We start from the raw sequence: 12,053 nt of genomic DNA on the forward strand, positions 1-12,053 counted from the left end.
TGGAATTGGCTTTGCTACTTGGAAATGCAGTCGCAGGATATCTTTACATTGTTGTTGATAAGGGAAGTTTTATTCATTTCAAGAACATAAAAATCAAGTTGAAAAGAATTTTTAAAAACACTCATGGCCTCTACATAGCAGGATGCACATAGCCTAAACAAGAAGAAAGGGATGTTCCAAACGTGATAATGATAAGTAATCCCGCCACCTGTGAGACTGGGTAAAAAGCTTCTTGGCCCCATGTGCCAATCTATGCGAGTTAGAAGTTTGAGATACAGCAGTTATGCAAGATTAGAGAAGTTTGACATAGAACATAACTAAAATGACCCATGGAGGAAGTACTATATTTATATGGCAGGGCAGTTTTAGACAAAGTATATATTGGCAGGTTGCATTGCAAGATATTCAATACAGTTCCGTTGACCTATCAAGGCGGCTAACATTGTCAGAATCTTGTCCCAAGTATTGAGGCCTTGGAACTTTTTCAAGTTCATTAGATTTTAACTATAAAGAAAGAAAATTTTTGAAAACATTTTTTACTCAGATTGGGTCCTTCTTACCCCTCATGTTGAACCCGCTTGTCAGGATCGAGGTAGGACGAAAATTTTGAGGGGCAGAAAAAATAGATGTTTCTAAAATGCTTCTGCCATTTTCCATCTACTTTTTCACCGTGAAATTTTCACGTACCCACCCGCACCCGCACTCCCGAATCCCGTCACGCCCCCACGAAAATAGCTACGAAATCCCCGTGATTGGTAATTACATTTGCTGCTTTCCATGTTTTTTTGAACAAATTGCTTTCCATGTTTTCTCCCACAGACATCCCAGGCAAGGTGGCGATCTAGAGTTGGCCAGCGAGGATTGTTGATCCCGCACGCGATCTGGAATTGGTCGCCGGCGAGGCACGTCGTCTGAACAGCAATTTCATTAGATGGCTCCATCTTCTATTGCTTTCCCGTTTTTGTTTGTCATCAACCAACAGAGGCAGTTTGATCCTGTGCTTTATTATTTGCCTTGCATCAAGTAAACCTGATGATTCAGTTTCCCTCTCCTATCAGGGACAGCCTGCTCAAGAGCGGGACCACGCCGGCGATGTAGCTTACCAGAGCCCGGTGTGAGCGGTGCCCGGCGCCTTAGCCCTGGCTCCACCTTTGCACGTCCAGGCAAACGGAGGCATCCTCTTAAACTACAAGCGACGATCTAGCAGCTTCCAGTTTATATCATCTCTTTTGCCATTTCTCTTCGATTTGAATTGGCCAGTAGCTTTTGGTGTACCTTTCGGTGTGTCGTTATGAAACAACCATTATCTTGACGTCGTGTCTAGCTATTGTATTATTATCTTTTGTCTAGCTGCTTATTTGATCAAGTAATGAACCCTAATGTCCAGTTTACAATCTTCAGTTCTTGCCGTATTGACTAAACTTAGCTCGCAATCGATTGCTGCAAAAAAAAACATAGAAGCAACCATTCTCCGGTTCATGAATTAAGACGGGATGTATGAATTATTGAACAGTAATGCATTGCCGAAAAGGATGAAATTGCTCTTTCATGAACCAAAACCAACGTTGCATTATAACATCATATATGAATAATATTTTAAAATGCTACAATCTGTCACAGTATTTTGGCGAAATCTAAGACCTATGTCATCCAAATTCAGAGCACCGAAGTAAAAGCTGATCAAAGCCACTATTCTTGCACAAGAGGTATCAAATTCAGACCTATATTATTCCAAATTCAGAGCACCGAAAGGATCTACTTAATAAGGAGACCAAACAATAGCTAGGTTGTATCTCTGATAGAAGGGACTCAGTAGCAAAGCTGTTCTCAATAGGCTGGATCTCTGATTTTACATGCAACGTAAAATCAGAAGTAAACGGGAGATCAAAACGCGAGATAAAAAACGAACCTTGATGCGCTCTAACCCACACCAGTCCATGAGCACCGGCAACACGACGTCAAGCAGCGATGGTGATGGCAATGACGATGACCATGGCGACGACAAAGCATAGGCCGCCGGAGCAGCAACGACGATGGCGATGGAAATGGCAATGGAGATGTTGACGGTGATAGCTATATGGTGCCGATGGCAATGATTAGGCCGCCGGAGGGGAACCGCCCACGGAGAAGATGGAGATCCAAGCAGCACGATAAATTGATTCGAAAATATATGTTCCATAAAATGGCAATATGCATGAAGTAATAATTTCACCTGCCAGCCGAGTAGATGTTGCACGGCACCACGTCCGATCCTCTTGTTATGGTGGACCTCGGCACCACCGCCTTCGATCTCATGTTGTGGTGGAACTCGTGGGAGAGGCAAATGGTGATCGATCTGGCAGCCCTCGTGTCGTGCAATCTAGCGGCAGCCTACTTATGTCGGTATTTTTTAGGTCACAGATAAATTTATAAGTGCATGGATATACTGTAATAGCATTTTACGCGTGAGTAATCTCGGGTGTTATATTTCCGTAACAAAGGCGATGGTTATGGAATAAATAAGTTAATAATTAATTCTTGATTGAGTATCTAGTGTACAAACACGGTAAGTATAATAAGGTAGAGAGGTAATATGATACACAAGTTAACCCAAGCTCATTGAATAGACTTAGGCAGGAGAAAGGAAAAAGAGAACTACTAGGGACTTATGTAATTTTAATCTAAACATACAGCTCATATTGTACACACATACACATACATATACACATGATTAGGACCTAGCTCTAGGCTCCCAAGCACTACCAGGAGAACCGCACATGACTGGCAGAGGAACCACCAGCCAACTCGGCTACTTTATGGACCTCCTACCGCTCGTTCAAACGTGAAGGATTATAGAGAATGGACAGGGCTGTCACCAACTGCCTCCTACCTCTACAAACCATGGGGTAAAGCCGCATCCACCAACACTTTTAACCAACCGAGGCCCCGTGCCTGCATTGTTAAGTGATACTCTAATATCCCGAATAGAGCCCCGACCCTATGGATCGATAGGCATCGTACTAGAGCATACATTCGAATACTGAAGCCAATGCCGTGGCACTAGAATTACTCATCCAATCATGCAAGGTATATGGTACAAGTATAACCTAAGCAAAGAGCATACATCTGACATCGCAGCATATGAGCTATGCATACTATTGACGGCCGATAAATACAAATTTGATCGTCAATTCCTGCATAAACAATGCAAAATATGAAGTACCAACATGGAGTAACATTAGAATAAGGCATCTATCTAACGAATTCCACAGACGTTGGTTTAAAAATATGTCCAGGTGCACTTGGGCAGAAAATGAACAAAAACACAAGCAAGATCCAAGGTAACATGCTTCCGGGCAATCACAAGCCAGAACATGGATTTATTGGCCCACAAACCAGTCCAAACCGACATAGAAATGCACCATGCACGCTTACCAGGATGTGGGACCCACCTGTCACCCACCCAACCAAAGTGTGGTGGCTAATGATGCGAACCCGCTAGGGTTTGTTCCTGATCTTTCGATGAGAGGCGTGGGATAACTCGATTGATGGAGGAGACGATGTTCATGGCCTGACTGCAGCCTTCCAAGGATGCTGCGCCTTAGCAACCGATACACCACCTCCTATGGTTGCCGCGATCTTGTGGAGCGCGAAACCCGGCCACTACGACACTCGTCCTGCAAGCAATCGAAGAACTAGCAAGAACAAGTAGAACAAGTACTGAAATACGAGATGTAATTGAAGGTCTCAAACTAAATCTCAAATATGGTGGGGTTCGAAAAATAAGTAGACGGGCGGCTGGATCAGCACGCGCGCCTACAAGGAAGTAGCAAAAGCTAAACTTGCATCTAACAAAACCCGAGTGTTCTTGGCAGTGGCTAAAGGTTATAAAGAAGTGGGAGAACAACCGCAAGGGTGCTGGGGTTGTGTTCCAATCTTGGACGCATCTGAATTGGACTCAACTTGATACACGGTCCATTGGGCCAAAATAGGGTGACGCAGCACTGTGGCTGAAAAGGACTCTGTAGTAAATTGACGATTGCGGTTAACTCCGAACAGATATGGAGGTGATTGATTCCGGATCTCTTGGAAAGTATATTTGATAAGCTTTCCAGAAAGTACTTGAATGACCAAAATGGAGTTCGAATGAAGTTGTAGCGGCTGTCACAAGTCGTGTCTGTCCTGCAATCCGAATCCAGCCTGCGCGATGCCTCTTCTCTTTTGATCCAATCCATTGTTCCTAAGTAAAACAAGAGTGCACGTGTCTCCATTGTCTAAATATGATGAACCTGAGCTTAAGAGTGAACATACTTGATGGGTAAGCCGACGAGTACAAGCGCAAGTAATAGGACCAAGTGGTGTTGGCGAAGTAGATACTGGTGTAGGTGTGGATGTATCATTGGTGGCGATGTCCTCATCATCCTCCCTTTCTTGCATTTGAGTCATCCTCGACTCAAGCTCATCGTCCTCTCCCAAATATGGCTTTAAATCTGTAATGTTAAATATGGGACTAACCCCAAAATCTACATGCAGATCTAGCTTATATGCATTATCATTAATTCGTTCTAGCACTTTAAACGATCCATCAGCCCGAGGCATCAATTTAGACTTTCATAAAGCAGGAAACCTTTCCTTTCTCAAGTGCAACCAAACCAATTCATCAGGTTCAAAAATCAATTGCTTTCTACCTTTATCACCAGCAAGCTTATACTTAGAATTCATGCGCTCTATATTTTCTTTAGTTGTTTCATGCAATTTTAACATCAGTTCAGCATGTTGCTTAGCATCAAAGTTCAATTGTTCAGAACTGGGCAAAGACACTAAATCAATAGGAGCACGAGATATCAAGCCATAAACAATCTCAAAGGGGCACATCTTTGTAGTAGAATGCATGGAACGATTATAAGCAAATTCAACATGAGGCAAACATTCTTCCCACAACTTAATATTTTTCTTTAAAACAGCTCTTAATATGGTAGACAAGGTTCGATTAACAACTTTAGTTTGACCATCAGATTGGGGATGACAAGTAGTAGAAAATAGAAGCTTAGTTCCCAATTGTGCCCATAAAATTCTCCAAAAGTGGCTAAGAAATTTGGCACCGCAATCAGAAATAATTATGTTTGGCACACCATGCAAACGAACAATTTCTCGAAAGAACAAATCAGCAACATGTGTAGCATCATCAGTTTTATGACATGGTATAAAGTGTGCCATCTTAGAAAATCTATCCATAGCCATAAAAACGCTATCACGTCCCTTCCTAGTTCTAGGCAATCCCAACATGAAATCCATAAAAATATCCTCCCAAGAAGCACTAGGAACTGATAAAGGCATATAAAAACTATGCGGATTTAATCGTGACTTAGCTTTTTGACATATAGTGCATCGTGCAACAAATTGCTCCACATCTCTTCTCATTTTTGGCCAAAAGAAATGATCAGCAAGTACATCCTCTGTCCTCTTTGCTCCAAAATGCCCCATCAAGCCACCTCCATACACTTCCTATAACAACAACAAAGGAATGGAGCTAGCTGGAATGCATAGCTTGTTAGCTCGAAACACAAACCCATCATTGACGATGAATTTATTTCATGCTCTTTTTCCCTCCTCCCCGGGCCCATACGTCAACCCTCACCCCGCCTTCCCCGCGCCTGCTAGCCCGCCGTTGGGCAGTAGGGGCGACGGCGCCTCTTCACTGGCCGCCGGTTGGGCCAGCATGGCTGGGCAACTGAGATGCCCTGCCGCCTGCTCACCTTCCCCCTCCTTTAAACCGCCCCACTCCAAACCCTAGCTCTCTCTCTCCCATTTTCCCCATTGCCGCAGCCACCTTCATCTTCCCTGCCAGCGGCCGCCGTTGATTCGCCCTCTCCAGTGAGCCTCCCTTTGATTCCTCGCACGCACGGCACCCCCTCGCCCTCCTTGTCGATTTGGGCGCTCACCGGCCGTCCTCCTCGCCTGCAGGTCCCCCTCGACACCGGCCTCCATCCACCGCCACCGCTCCTCGTGTGCCGCCGCTAGCCATGCCATCCCGCCTGCCGGTGCTGCGGGTGAGCCTCCCCATTGCGCCCAGGCCCCCATGCGCGCACCGTCCCTGCCCCGCTCGCCTCCCCGGCCGCGCCCTTGCCCTGGGTCAACGCTGCCAGCCAGCCTTGACTCGGCCCGGGTCCGCCTGGTCTCCTAGGCCTACCTGTCGGTGCCTGGGAGCGCCGGATCCGAGTGCCCCTAGCGTTTCCTTGTGTTTTATATTTTGTATAAATCTATCAACTTGTAAAAAGCATAAAAAATTATGTAGATCTCTAAAAATTGTGAAACTTCTTTTGTTGAAGTCCTGTATTGTAGATCTACTCAGCAAAAAATATTGTTTTGCATGTTGCTATTCTATAAAATTGGTTATGTTTTGTCTTTGTGAAAGTAAGTTAATTTCTTAGTAAATCCTATACTGCTCTAAAAATGCCAAACTAAATTTTGTTAGACGTGCTGCAGCGACGACCTCGACTACTCAGCTCGCGCCGTAGCTACGACTACTGCATCAAATCGGCAACGCCAACGATTACTCCAACTACTCATCTTGACTAGAAACTAGTCATGGACAAGTCTTAAAACTACTCGGCGACTAGCTCCGCACGGTCAACTAGTCGGAATCAGCTCCGACTAGTTGGCTTCATCGACAAATCTCCCATGAATCAAAACTACATTTGGTCTGAGGCGGTTCAACCTAGGACCCTCTCCATATTGGAAGAGGATTTGGATCATCTACTACCACCTGGAGAAGGAGAAGCCACCGCGCGTCGGGGGGCTACTTTTTCCGACAACTACTTGGATTCGGCTGCTCATATGATCGGATTGGTCGGGTAGGTTTGAGCATTAGAAAGGCCTAAAACCCTCCAGGTTTCTCAAATCAAGTCCACCACGATCCATTACTACAACTGACAAACTCCCTTTTCAAGAAGGTAGACCCCTCCCTCCTTCCAACGACGAAGATGAGGGCCAGGTGGCGCGGAGTGCCAAACGCTTCATGCCCAATCAAGAAGTGTTCATGATTCACGCCGGCGAGGACTGTGAAGGCTTAGAGCAGGTCCAGCTAGACGACTATGATGACTACCTCCTTGATTCACTCGACGAAGACGTGGACGTAACAATGGGCACCGCGTGATCGAGACGAACCAGTGGGGGAGAGGCAACCTCTACGACTCCTCCACGGACAACCTTTGCACCATCATCAACGTTGGCTGGGACGCCCGCAATGTCATCATTGCCAGGTAGCAGGAACGCGAAGACATGGAAGCCTACAGCCCCACCCATTATCAAATCCCTCTCGACTGCCTGGAGACTACTTGGAAGCCAAGCAAGAAGCTAGGGAACAATCCACCCGTAAAAAGAAGACTCTAAGTTCGAAGGAACAATTCAAGGAAGCCCTCCACGGGTGAGCACGTGGCACCCGAAGAGCAAGCATTCCACGTTTGAATGTCAAACTCTCTGGAGGGCCCTAGGAGCTCTGCCACTCAACAAAGACTACGAAGAAAGGCGACGGGACTACCCGAATAATAATTTATTCATAAATTAAGTACCCGATTCAAGGAGGTTTTCTGAGGGTCTTTTAGGTGTTTTGTTCATTTAAACCATTGTTTTGGAACTATATCTCGAAATAAGGGGTTCCGTAAACCTAAAAGCACCCCTTTTTACCACTCAGTCAGGGTCGCCATTTATGTTCATTATTCGGGTTAATCATGACTTCCTCGCTATACTACTCTGAGATGTGCCCAATGAATGTCCAGCCTAATTAGTGCAAACTTTTTCCAGCCGATCTCTTGTCACCTATTCCTCATGTCACGAGCCTTTTTTACCAACGCTCGGGGGCTAAGGATAGGGCCAGTGGGGATCAGCTCGGGAAAGAAGAAAATGATTCAATTTCTTCAAGTCTAAGCTTAGGGAACCTTGTCACAACCAAGCCATGCAACTGCCAAAAGTGGTTGCCTCATTTGGCAATGACTAGTGGAACCCGTTAATTAGCCAAGTAAAGCATCTATGTGATTATCTATCAAATACTTCCAGTAACGCTCAGATTACTAGTTCTCGACTATTATTTTATGTTACTGAAGGGGCCTTGCTCTCAAACTTTCAGTAACACTCTGTTTACAAGTTTTCGACTAGTATTACGCGTAATGTTACTGAAGGAGCCTTGCTCCCATACGACCTTGCTAATAGTCTCGGCGGAAATCAATTGTTCGACCTGAAGCAGCCTGAAGCACCCATACCACCTGCCATGTATGTAAATCGTGTAGTCGACAACTTGATCGACAACCTGGAACCCCTCGAACCGAGTTCGCCTCGGTCCCAGGTTCTGTACCACAAGTCCTTCTCTGAGTTGAAGGGGGATTTGGATCATCTACCACAAGTCGGAGGAGGACTAGTCACTGTCCATCGAAGGGCTCTCGTCTCCGCTGACTACTTGGTCTTCATCGACGATGCATCGCCCTTATCAAACGGCCACAAGGACCTGAGTGTCGGTGTTTAACTGGCTGCCCACCGAGGGATATACCCAAGGTGGTAAATTTTGGGTGAGGAGACCCTGAGATTAGGAACTCGAAGGTGCAAGGAACACAAAGCTTAGACAGGTTCGGGCCGCTAGGTGCGTAATACCCTACGTCCTGTAGTGGTTTGTATTGCCTTAGGTGTAGAATGATCTAGAGATTGTGTTTTGAGAGGGGTCCCTGTCCTCCCTTATATATCCGAGAGGGCAGGGTTACAAAGATACTAACCAACACCAGCTAAGGAATCATACCAGAACACATCTCGAGTAGATTCCCCCTGTATCGGTTAGCCTTATCTCCTACTTAAACGGAATAAATAAGAGATAAACGAGGTAAATAAGAGATAAGACGGACTTAATCTCTTAGACCTCTTAAAACTACGTCATGTACCCAGTCCCGTGGCCCCGGGTCTGTCAAGCCCCCGAGCTCTTCGTAGCTGAGTACTGCAGGCTTATCGAGTACTTTCGAAGCAGTCTTTGACTTCTTCTGAAGCTTCATCTTGAAGTCCTTCTTCGAGTACTTGCTTGGCTGCATCAATGCTATGAGGTGCTCATGCCCCGAATGTTTATTATGGTGTGTGATTTAAAAATCGCACTTCATATGGAGTAGCCCCGAGCCTTAGGTTGAATCGGAGAATCAGGCTGAGGGTCCCATTAGTCTATAATCCTCCTTATCCTTCAAAGAAATTTGAAAAAATAAGTAGTCGATGCCACGTATCCCGCAGCCCCCGAGTCTTGAATCAAAATCCCGCAAATTTGGAGATAAGGATCCAGAAACCGTGGCATGCGGGCTAAAAAATGATAACTTGAGAAATTACCAAAATGATGATACAAATGATGGAAATTAGATCATGAACCCGAAAAACCCCTTCTTTCGGGCTAATTGGCCCTGAAAAAATGATTAATCGAATATTTAATCCAAACAGTCCACCAAATGACCCCTCATCTTCGGAATATTCCCAAAAAATGACTCTTGAACTTTGAAACAGTAATTTTTCCCCACCTCGCTGGTTATTTAACCCCGCGACAATAGTGGGAAAAAACTGTGCTTTCAATCTGCATTTTGCCAAAAACCGCCAAAATCCCCAATCAGGGCCAAGCGCCGCCGCCATCCCCCCAAAGAAATCCTCCCGCTCCGACCTCCCCGCCCCTCTCCCCGCAGCCCCCGAGCATCTCGTGGTAGGCGAATCGGAGATGGCGCCCAAGAAGTCAGAGATTGAAGGGAAGAAGAAGGAAGCGCAGCCATCGACCGCGGAGTGGACACACAGTAAGTGCTCCCTCAACGATCTAAACAAACTAGTTTCCGAGGGGTTGCTGCAAGAAAAGAACCTTGTCAACTGGCACCCCTCTTACCGCGAGCCTTTCCCCATGGAAAATGTTGACGAAATCGTCGCAGTTCTCCACTTTGCCGAACGGGGATTAGCCCTCCCCTCTTGTTCGTTCTTCCGAGGCCTTCTGTATTACTACGGGCTTGAGCTTCATCACCTCAACCCAAATTCTATCTACCACATTTCAATTTTCATCTATTTCTGCGAAGCATTCCTCGGAATCGAACCCCACTGGGATCTTTTCCGCTTCCTCTTCCGTATCAAACCACAGCCCACATCAAAGAACTTTCCGTTGAGGGGGGCGCCGGCATCCAACTGCGTCAGCAGGCCGGTGACAAATATCTCACATACAAATTCCCCTCCAACCTTCCCGGGTGGAAGAATCACTGGTTCTATATCGAGAACCACGCTCCCCAACTCCCAGTAAAATCAAAAAGACCGCCTATGATGAGGCCAGAGTGGAATCTCAAACCTTCCGGTGGAGACATGGACCAAGTTAGGGAGTTACTGGACATCATAGAGGCGCAGAAGGCGAAGGGAGTGACCGGTGCCTCCGTCATGTTCGCGTTTTTCAAACGCTGCGTCCAGCCAATCCAGCAACGCCATCACCTGGGATTCAAGTACACCAGCCCCGCTGGTCCTTCTCGCATGTGCGCAGAGGAATTGTCAGATGAAGCTGCGCTCCAGCGAGTTCAGCGGGTGTTGCTAGACGTGGACGCCGTGCCGTATGTGCCAACACTGTTTTCCGCGCGAAATCTGCCCAAACCGGTGAGTATTTGACTTCTTTTTGTGGGAAACACCCTCTGTTACTCCATTACTTAACTGAAGAACCTTCTGTAGGGACACACAGAGCTGTACCGCAGCTATCCGCCGTGACCTGACATCCCCCGGCCGGACCACCTCCTCCCCAGCGCCGCCGTTGAGACGAAGAGGGCTCGCCTTGCTGCAGCTCAACGCAGCAGCGGGTCCACAGAAGATGTGAGCTCCCAGGCGGGGGAGGAAGCTGAAGAGGAAACGCGTCTGGACAACCCCTCTGAGCCGATCGTGGGGTTGACCGGCGCTTTGCCACTGGTGCCACAAGGTCGTCGGATAGTGCGGAAGTGGAAGGCGCAAGAAGTCGAATCGTCCGGGTACTTGTTGTTTGCCTTACTGTATTGCCATATGCTGATATTATGTCGTACTTACAATATCCTCCTGTAGTCCTTCCGCCTCCTCCTCCCGGGCCGAGCCCGAAAAAGAAGAAGCAACCCCATCGGCCGCCGTAGCCGTCACCATTGCCGTGGCAGGGACCGCGCCGTTGGCTGGTGGAGCCCCGCTGCCCGCAACGGAAACACCACGACAGACCGTGCGGATGAAAAGGGCCATCAAGAAGAAATCGATACTGTAAGTCTGCCTCTAGTTGCACAATACATATTTTGATCTTTTGACTTGTACGCTAACTGGCTTCAACTTCATTAGAGCTGCAAGCGCTGCGGACCTCCAGCTGACACCAGCTTCGACTACCCCAGCCCCTGGGTCTTCGACCCGTGAGGAATCCTCAAGCGCTGGGCCAGTCACAGCTGCGCCAGCCCCTGAGCCATCGGCCCCAGAAGGGTCAGCGCCCGCGGAGCCAGCCCCCGGGGCCGACACGACGCTGCCCGACCTGCCGCCTCCCGAACTTCGACAAGTCGAGGTCGGGGCCGGTGGCGAGAAACAAGTCGAGGCCCCTAGCGCTGCTCCTACGGATGGCACAGGTAAGCATTTGACCGCCCCGGCTAGCTACTAGGATCCGCATGCTGTATGCTGAGGATATTTGTGATTGCAGGTGCTCAGCAGCCGACTATTGAAGAAGCCGTGGGAACCTCCAGGAGACCTGTGGAGCTGCTCCTGGCCGGGTCAGGTTGTCGAGATGCCGTCGCTGCCGACCTGGCGGGTGACCTGCTGCTGACAGATGGCAATATAGAGAACCTCAAGAAGGCGCATGATTTTGCCATGGTAAGACCTGAACACTGTTCTGCCGGTAACTATATCGAGCTGCTTATCCGGATTTCCCTTTTTATACAGAGTGTGATTGCCCACTCCCAGAAACAAGCAGAAGAACTGAAGACCCTTGCCTGTGACCGCAAGGAACTTGCTGCCCTGAGAAGACGCCTTGACGACGAGAGGACGGAGAATATGCATCTCGAGAAGGTCAACGTCGAGCTCCAGCGACAACTCGAGGAACAGAAGAAGGA

Source organism: Panicum hallii, chromosome 8 (assembly GCF_002211085.1).
Source record: "Panicum hallii strain FIL2 chromosome 8, PHallii_v3.1, whole genome shotgun sequence".
Lineage (NCBI taxonomy): Eukaryota > Viridiplantae > Streptophyta > Magnoliopsida > Poales > Poaceae > Panicum > Panicum hallii.